Source organism: Leptonychotes weddellii, chromosome 3 (assembly GCF_054177405.1).
Source record: "Leptonychotes weddellii isolate Sample4059 chromosome 3, ASM5417740v2, whole genome shotgun sequence".
Lineage (NCBI taxonomy): Eukaryota > Metazoa > Chordata > Mammalia > Carnivora > Phocidae > Leptonychotes > Leptonychotes weddellii.
Window position 1 is genome coordinate 103182541 of NC_138371.1, and position 22275 is coordinate 103204815.

At 37.9% G+C, this 22275-nt stretch overlaps 1 pseudogene; it reads left to right on the forward strand.

The window, feature by feature from the left end:
- Positions 1–11677: 11677 nt before the first annotated feature.
- LOC102734597 (peptidyl-prolyl cis-trans isomerase A pseudogene) lies at positions 11678–12171 on the forward strand (annotated as a pseudogene).
- The last annotated feature ends 10104 nt before the right edge of the window (positions 12172–22275 follow it).

The window sequence follows — 22275 nt, forward strand, 5'->3', positions numbered from 1 at the left end:
CAGGAGTCTGTGGTCGGCAAGGACTGTAAAGGACCCGGGTCCGGCAGAACCACACCCGCAGCCGCAGCCGCAGCCCCCGGGACCAGCAGCCTGTGCGAGCCCTTCTGGAAACTGCCCTGGGAGGTCGGAGTTGTGTTTCTGAAGCTCCAACACACCAACTAACATACAGACTTGTATGTGAGTTTGAGAAACACGAATTCACTTGGAATCTTTAAACTTAATTGCAAATCTTTCCACAGTGTGGGCATGCCTTTGAAGCGCCAGAGCGCTGAGAATAAACCGCCCTCTGGGAGTTTTGTCATTATTATTTTTTTAAGATTTTATTTATTTATTTGAGAGGGAGAGAAAGAAGGCGAGAGACAGAGCAGGAATGGAGGGGGAGTGGAGGGGGAGCGGCAGGCAGAGGGAGAGGGAGAAGCAGGCTCTCGCTGAGCAGGGAGGCCGACGCGGGGCTCGATCCCAGGAGATCGTGACCTGAGCCAAAACGAAGGCAGCGGCTTAACCGACTGAGCAGCCTCCCAGGCGCCCCTGTCATTAATTCATTAAACAGGTGCCAGTGGTACAGGCTACAAATTCCTATAATTCCTGCACATATAGATTACTTGATTTATATAACTTCATATAAATATATATATATATATATATATATACACACACAAGCATATATAAATGAGACATGGTCTTTTTAATTTTTTTTAGAGTAGAAAATCAGGTAGAAAGGTGAGGTATAAAATAACTGTAGAGTGAATTGATTTTTTATTAGTTGCCATAACTGCCAGTTTTCAAACTTATCCGTTTCCTAAAATAAATTTTATTTTTAAATTTTATTTAGTAACTGTTATTAAGTTATTAAAGAGGATCAGTTTTTAATTGCTTCACTTTATGACTGTATAAATCGCTGATTACACTTTAAGTTTCAAGGGCAGATTATTGCTTTTCTGAGTCTAGTGCTTAGGCTAAAGGAAAAAAATCCGTCCATTAGAAGAACAGAAAAATGGTCAGGTTTGGACACTGAAAAGCCTTTAGCTCTTAAACATCAGAGGGATCTAGAACAGGCTAGTATCCCCACTTTCATGAACTCTATGGCTAAGCACCCGGTCTCCTCTGAAGGGCTCAGGGTAGGAAGTGGGAGCCCGGGAAGAGGGCTGGAGAGGCCTTTACTCAAATCCCTGAAAGCATTACAAAAATGGACTGTGCAAAGATATGTTAGCAGAGAAGGAAGGGATTGACAGCATCTTCCACTCTTTGGATTCTTGGGATCCACTCTTCCGATGCATTTCTCATTGGTTTAGTGACAGATGAAACTTCAGGGGGAGCCGTGTGGGCAGAGGGACAGAGACACAGTGGAAGAATCCACCCCATTGTCTAACCTGGGTGATATGAATGGTGGGCGGAAGCGGCCGACAGTGGAGCATTCATGAGGAAGGCACTGAGTTCTCATTGTGACCCCTTCGCCCTGACTCAGAATTTTCAAAGACTATCCATTCAATATTCACTCCAGCCTAAAACCAGACTGAAAAAATGATGGGGTGGTGCCTTTTTTTAGGCGGCTACAGATACAGACTATTCTGGATGACTACACTGAAAATCACAGTGAGGGCTTCCTCCCCTAACTCTTTAGTGGAACTCTCTGGGCTTGGCAAATTCTCTTTGTACCTGGGATAGCAGCTTCCACGAGAAAGCCAGAGACAGAAGATTCTATTTTCCTGTAACCCTTGGGAAGCAATGTCCTGCCCTTCCATCAGAATTGGCTTGGGTCTCTGTGCCAGAGTGCAGCTACCCATCTGCTATGCAGCATTCGCTCCTTCCTCAGTGACAAAACTCTGATCTAACCTTGAATTAAAAATGACTTTTCACAGCCTTCCTTGCTGCTGGATGTGGTGATGTTCTGGCCAAAAAAGATGAAAGTGAATGTGTTGGGTGGACTTCTTGGAAGGCTCTTTAAGGAGGGCTGGCAGGTATACTTGTTGCTTTTTTCCTTCTTCCTTTGTGCTACTTCTTGGTTGTGATGGCTGGTGCATGGTGGCCATTTTAGATCATGACGTAACTGTGAGGATAGAAGCCATGTACTAGGATGGCCGGGCAGGAAAACAGATGGGCCTGGGACACTGATAACTGCAGAGCCACAAGAGAATTGTGTATTACCGTCCTCTGGGCTTCATTTAAGTGAGAAAAGATAAACTTCTTATTTGGGGTGGGTTTTCTATTATATGCAGCTAAAACAAATTATAATTAATTTAGGCTCTAAGACCAATTTATCTTATTAGGATGCTATTAAGTTTTAATTTTCCATTTTCTGACCACATCTCTTTCCCCTCCTCCCCTTCTTAACTAAGACCAATTTATCTTATTAGGATGCTATTAAGTTTTAATTTTCCATTTTCTGACCACATCTCTTTCCCCTCCTCCCCTTCTTAACTCCACCGCACTCATTCTTCCACCCCTCATTTTCTCCAGTTCAGTGGCCCCACTGCCCTCCCTTTTCTTCCTACAATCCAGGTCCTGTGAGTTTCCATTTTAGCAGCTCTCTCCGACCAGCACCAGCACCAGCCACGCCCTCCACCCCACTGTTCTACTTGCCGAATCTCCTCTGCTAAACTTCAGTTAGCCTTGGACCGATTTAGCCAAATCCCGTTTCTCATCCTACACACAGGCCACTGAGGGTTATAGGAGAAAAACTTCATACAGTCCTGCAGTTTAATGCAACCCAATTAATGCTCCCCCCCCCCCAGCTCTTCCTTATGCGCCTTGTCCACTCCCTCTCCATCCTTCTCCCTAAACCTCTACAACCTTCCTCAGGCCAGTGACCACCTGCATCTCACCCAGGAGCCTGTGAGTGGTCACACAGCTTCTTTTCTCCTCATCTCGTTTCTCTTGAAAGAGTAGTTTGCATTTATTTTCTTCTTGCTTCTCACTTACTTTTTGACCTGTTGCAATCTGACCTCCACCCCATAACTCTATGGAAACTGATCCTGAAGTTTGTCACCCATCTTCCACCCAAATCCAGTGGAGTTTTTGCCACCCTTAATTTTTTTACCTTCCTCCGGCATTTGACATAGACTGATTATTTGCGTTCCAAGAACATTCCTGTTTGTATGGTAGCAATCTCTTGGTACCAGTCCTTCTTCATAGAGCACTGTCTGCCCTTTCCTCCACGTGGCTGGCTCCTACTGTGCAAGAACTAGCTGGAATGCTACCTCCTGTGGGGGGCTTGCCTCGACTGTCCGGCTGAGCTGGGTAGTGAGTCTGCTGCGTTTGAACCTGCACAGCAGAGCGACATGGTGTCCTCTCACTCCCGCCCTTTCTGCTCTCCTGAATCCACCACAGCCCTATCTGGCTATCAGGTGTTAGGTCTAGGTCCCACCCTGCCACTGACTTCCGGCAAGTGGGCTCCTGGCCTGGGCCACATTTTTCTTCTCTTTATTGTTTAAAAAAGTCACATAGACAACACATGAATACATGTTAGTGAAATTTCAAGTAATAGGAAAGTATATAAGTAATAAGTGACAGTTCTCTTGTGACACCACCCCCAACCCCACTTCCAGTGCCTTCCCCCAGCCCTTTCTGTAACTTACATCCATGTCGTATGTGGATGCATCTAATCTTTTTTTTTTTTTAACATAAGATCACAACCTGTGTACCATTATGCAATGGGCCATGGTTTTCTTATTAAAAGACTGAATCAACCGAGCCCTGACGTATGAATTTCTTGTCTGCCCAGGTAAATGAATACCCAGATTATTTGGTGGGTTATTTGTTGTTGTTTTCAATCATCTCACAAAAAGAATTTAATTGTATTTTCTAGTTAAGCGTCTCAGGAATGCAGCATTTATAGTTTTACCTTATGCTGCCATTTTATCAAATACATTTATTACTTCTAGAATGTTTTTGGTCAATGCCCCTGGAATCTCTTTCCATACAGTCAGGTAATGCACAACTAACAAGAAAACAAATAGGTCTACATATTTTTAAATTATAAAAAAAACTCAATCTAAAATTTAGATTGAAATCTAAAAAAATAGAAAAGGTAAGATTATAGATTATATGTGTTATCTTTCTGTTTTTAAGAAAAATGAGCTACCATTACTGTCATTTTAAAATATGCCAGTCAAGAATAGATTTTGAAGTAATAATACTGGTTATTTGATATATTAATAATTTTTCTTTTATTAATAAGATAAGTAGTATTTTATTTTCCCAATGTTATATTAACTTTTCATTTCTAGAACAAACAAATCTTTTGAAGAGTCCTTATGTTCTATGTATTGATATTTGATTTTAAATTTAAGGAAGTTGGCCTATTTGGAATACTTAACAAATCTGAAGATCAAATTATATTTGCCTTTTGAAAGAAATTTAACACTTCTTTTTGTGTACTTTGAAATAGTCAGTATAGCAGAGGACATTTCTTTTCTTTTAAAAGCTTATAAAACCCTTGTGCACTGTTGGTTAGGATTATAAAATGCTGCAACCACTGTGGGGAACAGTATGTAGGTTCCTAAAAAATTTAAAAATAGGATTATCATATGATCCAGCAATCTTACTTCTGGGTATATATCCAAAAGAAGTGAAGGCAGGATTTCTAGGAGATATTTGCCCACCCATGTTCATAGCAGCATTATTCATAATAGTCAAGAGGTGGAGGCAAGTGAAATGTCCATTGTTGGATAAAGAGAAACACAAAATGTGGTGTGTGCATATAATGAAATATTATTTGGTCTTAAAAAAGAAGGAATATCTGATCCATGGTACAACATGGATGAACCAGGAAGACATTATGCTAAATGAAATAAACCAGTCACAAAACAAAACAAAACAAAACAAAAAACAACCAAAAACAATACCTTTTTCTTTTTTAAGACCACTGAAGTGCTAGAGATAGGGTAAGCAAGGAAACAAAGATTTCCTATCGTTTTGAAATTTTCTTGATTCAGCATTTACTTGGTTGCTATAAGCCTTTGACTATTTTCTGGAGTTCTGACAAAGTTGGTTTTAACAATTTCTGCTTGCTTGTTGATGTTTCTATAGAAGGACAAGAGCTTGGAAGTGCCTATCCACCATTTTGCTATCATTCTGATGTCTTCTGTCTTGATCTTTCCTTGGATATGTTTTTATTTTTGTCTTGAATAACCCTTTCCCTCTCTACTTGAAAAATTATATTTATCCTCTAAGATCTTGCCTGAATATGATCCTCTCTGTGAAACCTCTCAATAGCCACATTTTGTTTGTGGGTGCTTGCTAAGGGCTTGTATGTACACTCACTATTACATTGAGTATAACTATTTACTTAACATGTGTAATTTCCACTGGATGGTGAGCCCCTTGAAACTCATGGTGGTGTTTTGCTTACAGTCCCACCCATAGCCCTCAAGCTCAAAGCCTGGCAGAGTGGGCATCCAAAGTGGTGTATAGAACAGTTCAGATTAAGGTGACACTCAGGAGCAGATGAACAGGAGTTTTCCCTGAAATCATGAGAAGATTGGTCTTGCAAGTGTATGGAAGTGGGTACACTTTGGAAAACAGAAATAAGAAGGGATAGTAGAAGACAAAGGGGTAGTTTGGATATACCTTCAAATTCTGCAGGTCATGTGCAACAACTGTCATTTTCCCAGAAAGTTACCCATAGTTAAGCCCTCAATGGTACCCTAAAGGGTAATAGAAAGGAATGGAAATAAAGAGCCCAAATAAAATTTTAATGTTTTTTTAAGTGTAAGGTGCAGGGTTGTCAAGAATTGTTGGTTGACAGGACACTTCACCCACCCAATTAATTCTTACTCAAGATACTTTTTCCTCAAATAGGTAAATTGAAGTCTTAGACTTTTTTTTTTTTTATAATGACTAGTTTTCTGCTTTTTCCAGTTGAAAATTGGGCTAATCCACTTTGGTTTTGGAGAACTTGTTCATCTTTTTGGTGGACAATAAGTAGCCCTAACTCTTGAAAGTGGGGGAGGGCTAGCAAATATTGTCTTTTTGATGCTACCTATGTGAGGTATCTAAAGTAGCAAAATTCATAGTAATAGAGAGTAGAATGGTGGTTATGAGGGGCTGGGGAGGAGTGTGTGGAGTGAGCTCTTGTTTAATGGATATAGAATTTCAGTTTTGTAAGATTAAGAAGTTCTAAAGATTGGTTGCACAACAATATGGATATATTTAACACTACCAAATTATATTCTTTAAAATGGTTAAGATGGCAGATTTGATGTTTTTTTTTTTTACCACAATTTAAAAATCAAAAACAAGAAATTCTTCCATGAGACCACAGGGATTAAGTGCCCTTTGGTTTTACTTTATTTTATTAAACATTTTATTTATTTATTTGAGAGAGTGAGCGAGAGAGGGAACACCAGCAGGGGCCGGGTGCGGGGGAGGGGCAGAGGGAGAAGGAGAAGTAGATTACCTGCTGAACAGCAGCCCAATGTGAGGCTTGATCCCAGGACCCTGAGATCATGACCTGAGCCTAAAGCAGATGCTTAACCAACTGAGCCACCCAGGCGCCCCTACCTTTTGGGTTTAACCGTAGGTTCTTGAGGATCAAATCTATTATCTTTCTTGTATGTTTCCTTCATATGTTAATTTAACCACAGAGACAAGAATGTCAGGGCTAGATGGGTAACACACAACACACAGAGACACACAGGCGCACACACAGACACACATGCCTGTGTGCCCAAGAGGGGGAGGAGGAAGGGGAAGAGGGAGGAAGCAGCTTGCAGCCTTTGGCACTTGAACCCCTTCATTTTAGACAAGAAAGCCAAGTGATGGGCAGAGTTCTGCCAACCCTGTGGCACTAATTTGTGGCAGATTTGAGACTCCAACCCAGTGGTCTGTCCTTGAGCAGTGGATCCTCAAGAGCCACGGAGATCTGATGATATAATGGTGAAGTCTGCAATTAATTTTACCTCCGCATCATCCTACATCTCTGTAGTTTTTATGTACTCTGTTGGGCTTGACCTAGTTACTTTAACTCCCTGCTCTACAGTTTCTGTAAAATGGAGATAGTAGTTCCTGACTTCATAGGATGGTTTTGAAGAATAAATGAAATAATATTCAAAACACAGTGTTTGAACCTGAATAAGTACTTAATAAACATCAATTACTAGTATCATTACTATTATTTTAAATGGGTCATGTAGAGATACTGTTATGTAAGATATTATAAATTGCTTTACATACCTTCTCTCATTTAATCCTTACAACAAAAAGGTTATTCCCTTCTTTCAACTGAGGAAATTGAGGTCCCGGGGGGTTAACAACTTCCCAGGGAACCCAGGTAGCAGGCAGCTAGATGGCTAGATGACCTTCTACTATACAGTGGCAAAATCTCCTTGGATTTTCTTTCTTGTCCCTTTGCCATCTTCTTTTTATAAGAAATTTCACTCATGTATTGGCCTGTGCACTGTCCTTGAGTTGGTCCCTGGTGGCATTCTACTTCCTCCTATCTTGTTTCTGGGCATATCAGGACTTACACTGTAGTTACCATTCTTTAGTCTTGCCTTTTAAATTTAACATTATAAAGTGAGCATATTTTTATATTGTGAAATATTTTTTAAATATAATTTTTAGTGGCTAAATGGTATAGAATTTTATGACAACGACACCATTTTTTAGCCATTCCCCTAATTTTAGGCATACTGGTTGTTTTCAGTATCTCACTGTTATAGGTAACTGCGGTGCTTTTCCTGGTACAGACACACTTATGCACATTCCTGATTATTTCTCCAACGTGGAAATCCAAAAGCAGATTTTCCAGGTCAATAGAGATGATTATTATAAGACTCTTTGTTACATGTTGAGGAATTTCTATTTCATTAATCCCTCACTAACTCTGAGAATTATAATTTTTAAAAATCTTTGCCAGGTTAAATGCCATGGTAACTCATTTTAACTTGCCTTTCTTTTATTACCATGGGTCACACTATTTTTCTTCCCATTTTTTATTGGCCACTTGCCTTGTTCTTTTGCAAATTGCTGTTGCTATCCTTTGCCTATTTGTAAATTGGGAAATCTGGGTGTGAGATTTTATGAATCAAGAGTATCAACAGCTTGGGCGCCTGGGTGGCTCAGTCGTTAAGCGTCTGCCTTCGGCTCAGGTCATGATCCCGGGGTCCCGGGATCGAGTCCCACATCGGGCTCCCTGCTCGGCAGGAAGCCTGCTTCTCCCTCTCCCACTCCCCCTGCTTGTGTTCCTGCTCTCGCTATCTCTCTCTGTCAAATAAATAAAATCTTTAAAAAAAAAAAAGAGTATCAACAGCTTGATATATATATTACAAACATTCTGGCTCTCATTTTTTTGTAGTTTTCCACCTATTTTACTTAATATTGTAAATATGTCTAATGCTCCTAGTCATTTGTTATAGTAACTTTTATAATATTCTTTTTCATCTTTTGTTTTCAGCAGTTTCTGAACTTGTTTTAAGTTCAGAATTATTTGGCCAGTGTGTAGTAGGGCAGGATATTTTTTTAGAAGCTCCCCAGGTGATTTTAACACATGGCTCAGGTTGAGGACCACTGCTTTCAACCATACTAAAGACAATCTTGGCCAATTGACATATTTTTCTGCTTTTAACATCAATATATTTTAACCCAAGTATTTTCATCTACACATGTCATGAAGTTTAGCTCTTGTACCCCAAATACCAGGCACTTCCCTTTGGCCGTGGTCACATAAGACATCCAGTGAGATTTGTGTTTCCACTGTGCCTTTCTGGAACTCACAAGGTGATTTTACTGTCATTTTCTTCATAAAACTGTCTTAATTTGCCTCATAAGTATATTGCCTCCTCTTAGATCTTTGTTGCTTTTTGCAGCTCTAGGATTTTATGGAGACATCATATTAGGGTCTCTGCCTCAGAATTGTTCTGTCTTGCCTTAAAAGAGAAACCCAGCCTGGCAATGTTTGCGGTGATGTTTCCCAAAGGCAAGGTCTGAAATCACTCCTCTCGTGGCATCTTTACCTGCAGTCACCCCTTTCCTCTTACTGACTTGTCTTTCTCTTTATAGTTAAAAAAATCAACGGTGAAGTATCTGTGGATTCTTTGGGGGTGTTCTTGAGGGAAAATTCTGTCCCCTTTACAAATCTTTGCTGTGATGCTTTCAGTTGGGGAAAATATTTTCAAATTATTAATCTGGCTTTCTTATTTGGGGCCTTTTTAATTTCCTCTTGTTTTCCATTATTACTGTCCTTTTTCTGCCTCAGCTGCACAGTCTATCATCTGTGTGGGTGTACAGCTGTGATTCAGGTGCTGGAAATCGTGAACTTTCTACAGCTCTGACTATGCATTCTGCTACAACTTGTTTCTCGCTCATACTTCTTTGGATGGTTTCAACACTTTTATGAAATTACTAGTTTGACTTTTTTTCTCCTTTCAAGTTTAAAGGGCATTTTAGGCATGTGCATTTCAGTTTAAAATTTTAACTTTGGAAAATATTTCTCTGGGAGAAATAATACATGCATATGTGTTACAAATGAAACAATCCTTTACACAAATAAACTGAAAAGTAAATGTGTCCTATAATCTCAACCCCCCAAAGATAAAACCATACTTAACTGGTGTATAGTCTTCCAGAATTTTATTCTATAGTTATACAAATATATTCTTTTATTTCTTGTTTTGTTTTTTCAATACTGGAGACACACTCTACATGCTATACTTATGACAACTTACTTGGTCACATACTAGATTGTTGTCGTATTCCCATTCTTTTTATTGCTAGACAATTTGTCATTCTATGGACGTGCCATACATTTTTGGAAATAATTCCATATTAATAAACATTTAAGTTGTTTCTATTTTTTCCCATTATAAATAATCCTTTGGTGGCTATCCAGACACATGTAAACATACAGGTATATCCTTCTGTAGCTTTGCAAGAGTTTATATTTTCAAAGGATAAATGTCTAGAAGTAGATATGTGGATGAATATTTTCAATGGTTCTTCTGAGTGGTGTACTCATTTCTATTTCCTCAGACTCTCCTCTAAACTGATTATTATTAGCTCTTTCTCTCAGAACGTCCCTTAACCTGGCTATTATTATTACCTTTTAAATCTAAGCAATATTTTGTCTTAATTTGTATATTTTGAACTCTAATAAGATTGACCCTTTTCCAAACGTTTATTGACCATCTGTGTTGCCTATTTGTTTCCTTATTACTTTTTCATTTTCATTCTTTTCTTTTTTATCTGTGGAAGCTCTTTATGTATTAGAAATACTAACCGAGGGGCACCTGGGTGGCTCGGTTGGTTAAGCGTCTGACTCTTAATCTCAGTTTCAGGTCTTGATCTCAGGGTCATGAGCTCAAGCCCCATGTTGGGCTCCACACTGGGCATGGAGCCTACTTAAAAAAAAGAAAAAGAAATACTGACATATATGGGATGAAATGTTTCACTTTGTCCCAAGTGCATTTTGAGTTAACGTATCCTAAGGGTTTTTTCCATCTAGAAGTTTTTAACTTTAATACAATCAAATCTATCTTTACCTTTATGGGGTTTTGGCCTGATGTCAAGCTAACAAAGTTATTTAAACTCCAAAGTTACATAGACATATTCCTGGTTTTTACTAATAAATTCATAATGTTGGTTTTCACTGTTTGTTTTTGTGTTTAGAGCATTAATGGATCTATAATTTGTTTTAGTAGATCGTTTGTGTTGAAAGTCAGGCTTCATTTTTCTTCTAAAAGGATTATCAATCTTATTCTTTTTTTTTTAAGATTTTATTTATTTATTTGAGAGAGTGAGCGAGAGAGACAGAGAGAGCATGATAGGAGGTAGGGGCAGAGGGAGGGGAGAAGCAGACTGTCCTGCTGAGCAGGGACCCCGATGCGGCACTCGATCCCAGCACTCTGGGATCATGACCTGAGCCGAAGGCAGACGCTTAACCGACTGAGCCACCCAGGCACCCCACCCCTAGTCAATCTTATTCTTAATAAAAAATCATTTCTCTTAAAACTGGAAACAAGGAAAAGAAGGGCATTATTCCAGGCCTAGCTCTATTTTAGGAAAGACTGGTCTTGACAATTTTTAACCTTTAAAATATTAGAGGTACATAACACATGTACAGAAAAGGGTCCAAACCAAAGATATATAAATACAGGCAAACTGTATCCCAACAATACAGTTGAGAAACGAAATCTTCCCCAGCACATTCAGGAGCTCCCAATCTGTATGCCCTTTCCCCATTACTACCAACTCCCCACTCAAATGATAATCATATCCTGACTTTACAGGTAACCACTTTCTTGTTTTTCTTTATAACATATGCACCTAGGCACGTTTCTCAAAGCCAAAAAACTTAATTTTTTCTGTTTTTTAGACTTCATATAAAATGAAGTCAAGTTTTAATTTACTCAGTGCAATTTTCAGTTGATAATCACTTGGGTTATTTCCACAGTGTGGGTGTTTTAAACAACGGGAATTTATTTCTCACAGTTCTGGAGGCTGGAAGTCCAAGATCAAGGTGTCGGCAAGTTTGGTTCCTTGGCTTGCAGATGGCCATCTTCTCTGTGTCCTCACAGGGCCTTTCCCCTGTGCATGCACATCCCTGTGTCTCCAGCTTGCTGGCCCATCCTGCAGATTTGGGGTTTGCTGGCCTCCATAATTGTGGGAGCCAATTTTTTAAAAATCAGTCAATAAGGCCTTACAGCCACCACCTTCCTGGAGCCACCCATGCCACCCAGCCATGGTCAACTCCACAGTGTTCTTCTATACCACCATGGATGATGAACCCTTGGGCTGTGTCTCCTTCGAGCTGTTTGCAGACAACGTTCCAAAGACAGTAGAGAACTTCCATGCTCTGAGCACTGGGGAGAAAGGATTTGGTTATAAAGATTCCTTCTTTCACAGGATTATTCCAGGATTTATGTGCCAGGGTGATGACTTCACATGCCATAAAGGCACTGGTGGCAAGTCCACCTATGAGGAGAAATTTAATGATGAGAATTTCATCCTGAAGCATAGGAGTCCTGGCATCTTGTCCATGGCAAATACTAGACCTAACACTATCAATTCCCAGTTTTTCACCTGCACTGCCAAGACTGAGTGGTTGGATGGCAAGCATGTGGTCTTTGGTATGGTGAAAAAGGGCATGAATATTGTGGAAGCCATGGAACACTTTGAGTCCAGGAATGGCAAGACCAGCAAGAAGATCACTATGCTGACTGTGGACAAATCTAATAAATTTGACTTGTATTTTATCTTAACTACCAAACCATTCCTTCTGGAGCTCAGGAGAGCAACTCTTCACCCCCATTTGCTTGAAATATCCTATAATCTTTGTGCTTTTGCTGCAGTTCTATGAGTTCCATATATTTCTTACTCTCTTCCAAGTCTAGCTGGATTGCAGAATTAAGTTTATGATTTTGAAATAAAAACTAAACAACAAAAAAAGAAAAAATCACTCTCTCTCTCTACACACACACACACACACATGCACACACGCACACATGCACACATGCACACATGCACACTCATCCTATTAGTTATGTTTTTCTGTTTCTCAGGAGAATCCTGACTAAATGCAGATTTTGGTACCAAGAAGGAGAGTACTGTTATAATGAATACCTGAGAATGTGGAAGTGGTTTTGGAATGGGGTAATGAATAGAGACTGAAAGAGTTTTACTGTGCAAGTTATAAGAAGCCTAGATTTTCTTGAAGGGAGTATTGAGAGAAATATGGATGTTTGTTTTTGTTTTGTTTTGTTTCCAAAATATGGATATTAAAGCAATTCTGGTCAGGTTTCAGAAAGAAATGAGAACTATGTTAGTGGTAACTGGAGGAAAGGCAGTTCTTGCTATAAAATGGCAAAGAACTTGGCTGAATTGTGTTATGGTGTCTGTGGAAAGTGATAAACTGGGATATTTAATTGAGGAGATTTCTAAGCAAAGTGTTGAAGGTGCATCCTGGTTTCTCCTTACTGCATGTAAAAAGTGAGAGAAGAGAGATATATACAAGGAATTGTTCAACAAAAAGGGATCAGAACTTGAAGATTTGGAAAATTTTCAGCCAATTCATATTACAAAAAAAATAAGAAAGTGTCTTCTGGAGTGAATACCAAAGGTATGGCTGAAAAGAGATTGTAAGTATGACCCATGGATCTAAGCAGCTATCTCAGCAGAAGCCAGGGATAGAGATGAGGTTATATGAGTGGAAACACCCTCAGCTTGGACTGAAGGGGGCAGAGATGGGACAAAGTGGGGGAAGTCTGTTGAACTTCTGGGATTCTATAGGACACAACAATAGAGATATCCAGCTGTGAAAAGGTTATCCTTCAAGAAAAGGGAAAAATAACCCTGAAGGAAATTCAGAGATCAGCAGGACTGCCACTCACTCCCACCATGGGACCAGAGGGTACAGGTCTGGAAGGTGGGGCTGTCTCCTCAGTTTCAATGGGTCAAGCTCCTGCCAACTTGCGCCCAGAGGGTGATGCTGCTGCCTTAGTAGGCCCAGAAGACAGGGCTGCCACCCCCGCATGGGACCTGTTCCCCTTTCTTCTTTCTAATTTCTCCCTTTTGGAATGGGTATGTCTGTCCTATACCTGGCCCATTATTTTTGGAAGCACATAACTTGTCTGGTTTCATAACCTCACAGCTATGGAGGAATTTTATGTCAGAATAAACCATACTTTACTTGAGTCTCACCCATACCTGATTTAGATAATATTTAAATGAGACATTGGACTTAGGTTGGTGCTGGAATTGGTTAAGACTCCTGGGGCTGTTTGGATGGAGTAAATGTTGAGAAGGATGTGAATTTGGGGAATCCAGAGGGTCGAGTGTTATAGACTGAATTGTGTCTGTCCCCAAATTCATATGTTGAAGCTCTAACCCCAGGTACTTCAGAATGTGACTTATTTGGAAATATGACCTTTAAAGAGGTAATTAAATTAAAATGAGGGCATTAGAGTTTACCCTAATACAATCTGTCCTCATGAAGAGAGGAAATCTGGAAACAGAAGAGAGAAACCAGCAATGTACATGCACAGAGGAAGGTCATCCCCAATCAAGGAGAGAGGCCTCAGGAGAAACCTAACTTGCTGACATCTTGATCTTGGACTTCCAGCCTCCAGAACTATGAGAAAATAAACTTCTATCATTTAAGCCATCCAGTCTGTGGCATTTTGTATGGCAACCCTAGCAGTCTAGTTCAGAGAGTATTTGTATATTTAGTGTTGGTAGATGACAGCCAACAATTTTCCAAAATGGTTGTACCAGTGATGCTTTCAGCAGCCATGTATGAAAGTTCTTGTTGCCATCCATCCCAGTAGGTCAGCTGTTTGTTACTTTAGCCATTCTTTTTGGGCATCAAGTAGTATCTTACTGTGGTTTTAATTTGCATTTACCTGTTTACTCATACTATTGAGTTCTTTCACACATGTTTATGGTCCATTTGTGTATATTCTTTCTTGAAATGCCTCTTCAAGTTTCTTGTCCATTTTTTAATTGGGTTGTCATTTTTCTTATTTAATTATAGGAATATATATATATATATATGGAGTTCTTTGTAAGTAATTGGTGTGACAGATATCTTCTCCCACTCTGTGGTTTGCTTTTTCACTCTCTTAATGGTGTCTTTTGATGAACTAAAGTCTTAATTTAAATCTTAAATGAAGGGGCACCTGGGTGGCTCTGTCAGTTAAGCGTCTGCCTTCGGATCAGGTCATGATCCCAAGGTCCTGGGATTGAGCCCTGCATCAGGCTCCTTACTCAGCAGGGAGCCTGTTTCTCTCTCTCCCACTCTCCCTGCTGTGTTCCCTCTCTCGCTGTGTCTCTCTCTGTCAAATAAATAAATAAAATCTTTTTAAAAAATAAATAAAAAATAAATCCTAAATTAAGTAAATTACTTAAATTAGGTAATTTAAGTATTAGTTAAATACTAAAATGAGTATTAAGATAGTCCAATTAATCGGGTTTTTTTTCTTTATGGTTAATACTTTTTTGTACTCTTGCTTTTCAGAACTGAGGACACTTTCTGACTCACGATAGTTTGAGTTATGATTTTTTGACTTTACGATGGTGCAAAAGTGGTAAGCATTTAGGGGAAACAGTACTTTGAATTTTGCATTTTGATCTTTTCCCAGGCTAGTGATATGTGGTGTGATACTCTCTAGTGATCCTGGGCAGTGGCTGCAGCTCCCAGTCTGCCATGTGATCAGAAGGGTCAACAACTGACACACTTACAACCATTTGTATCCATACAACCATTCTGGTTTTCTCTTTCAGTACAGTATTCAGTAAATCACATGAGATATTCAATACTTTATTATAAAATAGGCTTTGTGATTTTACCCAACTGTAGGCTAATGGAAGTGTTCTGAGCACATTTCAGGTAGGCTAGGCTAAGCTATTCTGTTTGATAGATTAAGTGTATTAAATGCATTTTGACTCACAATATTTTCAACTTCTGATGGGTTTATTAAGACAGAATATCATTGTAAGTTGAGGAAGTTATGTAAAATTAAATTGGAATGATTTTGCTTATGGTGCAAAGTAAGAGTCAAGGTTCATTGTTTCCATATGGACAGCTAATTATCATTTATCAAAAAGAAATCCTTTCCTCACTGCCTTGTTTGCAATGCTGCCTTAATCATAAGTCTAGCATCCATATATGACGGGTGTCTTTCTGGTTATATTCTATTGGACAATTTACCTGTGCTTGTACTAGTATCATAACTGGTAGAGCAAGTCCTCCCAGGTTATTCTTCTTCAAGAGTGTCTTGGATATTCTTGGCCCTTTGCATTTTCATATAAATTTTAGAATCAGCTTTTCAATTAAAAAAATTTAATTCCAGTATGGTTAACACACTGTGTTATATTAGTTTCAGGTTCACAATATAGTGATTCAACAATTCTATCCATTACTCAGTGCTTATCATAATAAGTGATCCCCATCACCTATTTCACTCATTCCCCCCCCACCTTTGGTAACCATCACTTTGTTCTCTATGGTTTTTAGTTTGTCTCTTTTTCTTTGTTCGTTTGCTTTATTTCTTAAATTCCACATATGAGTGAAATCATGTGGTATTTGTCTTTCTCTAACTGACTTATTTTACTTAGCTTTATACTCTCTAGATCCATCCATGTTGTTGGAAATGGCAAGATTTCATTCTTTTTTTATGGCTGAATAATTTAGAATCAGCTTTTCCATTTCCATTTAAAAATATGTGGATTGCATTCTGTTACTTTGGAGAAAATTGACCTCTTTTTCAAATTTTTATTTAAATTCTAGTTACTTAATATATAATATAATATTGGTTTCAAGAGTAGAATTTAGTGATTCATCATTTACATATAAATCCAGTGCTCATCATAACAAGTGCCCTCCTTAATATCCATCACCCATCTTCCTCCATCAATCCTCAGTTTGTTCTCTATCATTAAGAGTCTCTTATGGTTTTCTTCCCTCTCTCTTTTTTTCCCCTTTCCCCTTCCCATATATTCATCTGTTATGTTTCTTAAATTCCACATATGAGTGAAATCATATGGTATTTATCTTTTTCTGGTTGACTAATTTCACTTACCATAATACACTCTAGCTCCATTTATGTCCTTACAAATGGCAAGATTTCATTCTTTTTGATGGCTGAGCAATATTCCATTATATATATATATATATATAATATACCACATCTTCGTTATCCATTCATCAGTCAATGGACATTTGGGTTCTTTCCATAGTTTGGCAATTATTGATAATGCTGCTATAAACATCAGGGTACCCCTTCAAATCTGTATTTTTGTGTATTTTGGGTAAATACCTAGTAGTGCAATTGCTGGGTCATAGGATAGTTTTATTTTTAACATTTTTGAGGAAATTCCATATTGTTTTCCAGAGTGGCTGCATGAGTTTGCATTCCCAACAGTGTAAGGGGTTCCCTTTTTTCTACATCCTTGCCAATATCTGTTGTTTCCCGTGTTGTTAATTTCAGCCATTTTGATAGGTGTGAGGTGGTATCTCATTGTAGTTTTGATTTGTATTTCCCTGATGATGAGTGATGTTGAGCATCTTTTCATGTATCTGTTAGCCATCTGGATGTCTTCTTTGGAAAAATGCTTGTTCATATCTTGCGCCCATTTTGTAACTGGGTTATTTGTTTTTTGGGTGTTGAGTTTGATAAATTCTTTATAGATTTTGGATACTAATCCTTTATCAGATATGTCACTTGCAAATATCTTCTCCCATTCTGTAGGCTGCCTTTTAGTTTTGTTGATTGTTTCCTTCACTGTGCAGAAACTTTTTATCTTGATGAAGTCCCAAATGTTCATTTTTGCTTTTGTTTCCCTTTCTTATGTTTTTTGGAAGAGTTTGAGGATAGGTATTAAATCTTCTTTGAATGTTTGGTAGAATTCACCAGTAAGTCACCTGACCCTGGACTTTTGTTTATTGGGAGGTTTTTGATTACTGTTTCAATTCCCTTACTAGGAATCAGTCTATTCAGATTTTCTATTTCTTCCTGTTTTGGTCTTGGTGGGTTGTGTATTTCTAGGAATTTATACATTTCTTTTAGGTTTTCTGGTTAGTTGGCATATCATTGTTTGTAGTGGTCTCTTATGATCCTTTGTATTTCTGTGATATCAGTTGTAAAGTCTCCTCTTTCATTTCTGATTTTATTTGAGTCCTCTGTCTTTTTTTTTTTAGTTAATCTAGGTAAAGGTTTATTGATTATATTTATCTTTTCAAAGAATCAGCTCTTAGTTTCATTGATCTTTTCTATTGTCTTTTTAGTCTCTATTTCATTTAGCTCTACTGTGATCTTTGTTATTTCCTTCCTTTTACTAACTTTTGGCTTTGTTTGTTCTTATTCTTCTAGTTCCTTTAGGTATAAAGTTAGATTGTTTATTTGAGATTTTTCTTGTTTCATGAAGTAATCCTGTGTTGCTATGAACTCCCTAATAGAACCACTTTTGCTGCATCCCATAGATTTTGGTATGTCATATTTCTGTTTTCATTTGTCTCTAGGTAGTTTTTATTTCTTCTTTGATTTCTTCAATGATTTTTTGGTTGTTCAGTAGCATGTTGTTTGAAAGATTGTTTATATATTTTTTATCATACAGTAAGTTTGATCTTTGGGGGTCTATACAATTCTATGAATTTTAGTACATGAAATAGATTTGTGTAATCACTACCACAGGCAGGATACAAAACAGTTCCAGCACCCCAATTAAATTCCTATGTTATCCCCTTATACTCACCTTTTCCCTAACCCCCAGCAATTATTCATCTGATATCCATTACTATAGGTCTCATCTGTTTGTGAATGTCACATAAATACAAGAGGAAAAAGCACAAAGTTTTTCACAGTCTGGATTTTGCCCATCTCTAGAAAAATCACTTGATTTTATCTTAATCCTGTTTTACCTTTAAAATTCAGGTCAAATGTCATTTCTCTGGAAAGTGTCCCTTGACCTCTGCTCATTGTCATCAGGCTAATTTAGAGGACTTTTTTCTAGGTTTACATAATATCCTGTGCATACTTTTAATCCAGTAACTTTAATCTCTTGCTTTAGTCCCTAAGCTACTTGGGGGGGGCGCAGATATAACTTATTCAAATTTTTCCCAATTGCCTATTATAATACATATATACACATACAAACATACATATATAATTAGTAATTATTAAAATTTAATGAATAAATAATTAAAAGAGATAGTAAAGAGGGTAACATTGAAGCTCCTAACATTGGGTGCCTAGGTGCTGAAATTAAGAAAAAATAAATTCAGCAGCACATGGTAACTTTGAAATACAAGAATTTGAGAGTTTCCTAGAAAACAAAAATTACAAAGAGAAAGGTGTGCTCAGATTCCATTATTTATTAGATATTTCAACTCCACACTCATATTCAGGGTGTCCAGTACAAATATTTTAATAAATATTTTTGTACTTGATAGGCAGTTATTGTAGTATCCAATGGTGGTTGGGTTAGGGGAGGTTGATTTTCCAGGCCAGTGGTTTTCCAACTATTGCCTATCTTTATGGTTTTGAAGAGGGACTTTGGAATCATCTCCAAGGTTGGTGTCTGGGCAATGGGGCTCCAGACCTCTGACCTCAGTTTTAGTCAGAGTTCTGCCTTTCTTTCCATTTCAAGAAAGAGTTCTACTGCTTAAAAAAATAAAAGTTGGAGCACCACTGCCTTAGTTGGAGTGGCAAATGCTGTTCATGTACATCTGTGATGTGCTAACTTCTCCAAATTCATTTCCTCTGGGGTATTCTTTAAGGAGATAATTTCTTTCTCATTTGATCCCATTCATGATTAGAATCCACTCTTGTCCTGCTTACTTGAATTTCTGCCAAGTTCTGGAAACTGCCATTAATTTGGATGGTTCTCTGGAGTTTTGTCTTGAGAGTATCGTCTTCAGCCAACTCCTGGAACTCCTTCATTAACCAACAGGCACTTAATCACTTCCTTTCAGAGTCCTTTCCAGTGAAAATCTTTCTTAATGGAAAATTGTGCTAGTAGTCCATGATCCTTTGGCTTATACTGTTCATTTTTACTTATTTATAGTATTCATTGTGTCTCAAATTATGAGACTTGTAAATAACAGAAACAGTACTACTTGAGTTCCAAAGTCAAGTTTAACTCATTACTATTATAATCAAATACAATTATGATTAACTCAGTGTCTTTAATCAGTGTCTAATTCTGAGTGGGAAGGGAGGCAGATGATCACCTTCAAAAGAGGGTCACAGGTGACTGGCAAAAGAGGGAGGGATTAAGGAATGGGAATTCATAATGAGGAAGAAGAGCAGGTTCGATTGGTTTTAAGTGTGTGGGAGAGGTAGAAGTCAAGAAAGTTCTTGCCAAGAGAAACACCACCAACAAGAAAATTCTGAAGGTGGAACAAGTCTAAGCAATGACAAGATCCAAGATGTGACATGGCTGGTGGGTGGCTGATGGAGTGAGGTGAAGGCCAGTGGAGTTGAGAAGGTCAGCTTTGTGAGGCAGATGATTAAATGGATTGCCAATGTGGCTGTTTGGACCCATTAGCTTTCTAACACTCTAGGTAAATTCTCTAAAGGCTGTAATAGTGGCTTTAAAATGACACTGCTTCTCCTAATAAAAAGTATTTTGTGAAATTTTCAACTACACCAGGTCTCAGCTTCTGTTGCTGACCTAGCTCCAGGAGGAGCATGATTAGAGAATAAGATCAATAAGGGTCATGGAAGATGAAGTAGATAGGATAGTTGGCTGCCATATTGTGGAGATGCTGAGGACTTAACTTGGTTGGGATTTTATATATAGAAATATATATTTTATATATTTTATATGTATTTATATATAAAACATAAATATATATAAATTTTTATATATGTGAGTTTTAAAATATGAATTGATTTAAATTCATATTTATTTGAATTCATATATAAATAAATTTATATATATGAATTTAAATTCATATATATGTGTGTATATATATACACACACATATATATATGAATTTTTAAATCATAATTTTGTTTGGTTTTGCTCACTGAAGGCAAAGGTAGACAGAAACCAACCCCCATCTCTGTGGTCATTGCCTCCTACTCACAACCTGGCCACCAGGTATGGCCTGAGGGGCACTGCCACAGTCCTGAATGCTCAAGCAGAGCACAGCAGGATTTCTTTGTTGCCTTAAAAAAAAAAAAAAAAAGGCAGACTTGAGAAGACCTAGGAACTATGGTTATGATTGAGGTATCTAGGAAAATTCAGAAAGCCAGTTTAGAACAGGATAAAGTGTAACTGGAAATTAACCAGAGATGAAGGGAAAAAGTCTCCTTTATAGCTAGATGTGCCTCACTGAAATGTGACATATAGTATGCTTAATCACCATGATTTACACTTTCTTCAGAAAAGGTTTTCAATGGGTGTATGTAGTAACAAACTCCAAGGTGTGACTCTGCTGGCAGAGCGAAGGTGGAGGTCAGTTGAGTTGAGGAAACCAGGCTGCTATGAGTCATTTTATCAGAGAGATCACCAATATGGGAGTTTTGACCAATTAGGAATGAGGGACAATTAAGCAGTAGATAATGAGAGTTATTCAGGGATGCATTTTATTGATCAAAAGAGTGAGTGTATTAGCTTCTTACAGTTGCTTTAATAAAGTCCCACAGATTGGGTGGCTTAAAGCAATATAAATTTATTCTCTCCCAATTCCGGAGGTTAGAAATCCAGTTGTTAGGGCCACTCTGAGACTCGGGGTTGAATCCTTCCTTTCCTCTTCTTAGCTTCTGGTGGTGACCAACAATCCACGATGTTCCTTGACTTGGAGCTGCATCATTCCAATCTCTGCCTCTTTTTTTTTTAGATGACATTTAAATATTTTCTTGGGAAAATAATTGCCCTTTTTTGTTGCTTCCTCGGTTGTTTTTTTTAGTGTACTTTCCTTTAATTCAATCTGTCTTTCAGACAGATTGTAGAACTCCTCCCAGTGGTCAAGTACTTCAGATAAGCCACCAATTCCATTTATTTCTTGGCAATATTCTTCCTAAAGCCCTCTGCCTCCATGTCTTCCTATTACCTCTAGGCTTTTTGCATAGCTATCTTCCCCTCACTATCATCTTGGAGACTTGCTTTGCCTCTCACTTTTATTGGACGCTCTGATTCAAGAACCCATGTCTTCCTCTCTCTTCATACTCTAAGAAGTTTCTAAGGAAAGGTGCATGAAAAGTAAATTTTTTTGAAGTTCTTCATGCATAAAAGTGTCTCTAAATTCACTCTTGATTGGTGGTTGAAGGTAGTAACTATCATCCTCCAGATTCTAATATGGCTGTTGACAAGTCTGATGTCATTCTATTTACTTCTCATCAAGTTCACTGAGTCTTTTCTCATCTTGTGTTCAGTCTGCTGATTCAGCCATTGAAAAAAATTCTTTGATTTGACATCATGTTTTTAAATTTCTAACTTTTCTATTTGATTCTTTCTTATAGTTTTCTGTTGTAGTATGTGTCAGAACATCATTCCTTTTCATAGGTGAATAATATTCAATATGTATATATGTTATATATATCACATCACATTTTGTGTACCCATTCATCTATTTTGTGTCATATTTAAGTAATCATAAACCCAAGGTTATAAAGATTTTCCCTTGTTTTCTTCTAAGAGTTTTATAATTTTAGTTCTTATAGTTCTTTAGTATTTGATCGATTTTAGTTAATTTTTGTACACGGTGTAAGGTAAGAGTCCAATTTCATTCTTTTGCATGTGGACAAGCAGTTTTCTCAGCACTTTTTGTTTAAGCACTTGTTCTTTTTTCATTGAATGCTCCTGGCATTTTTGTTGAAAATCAATTGCCTATAG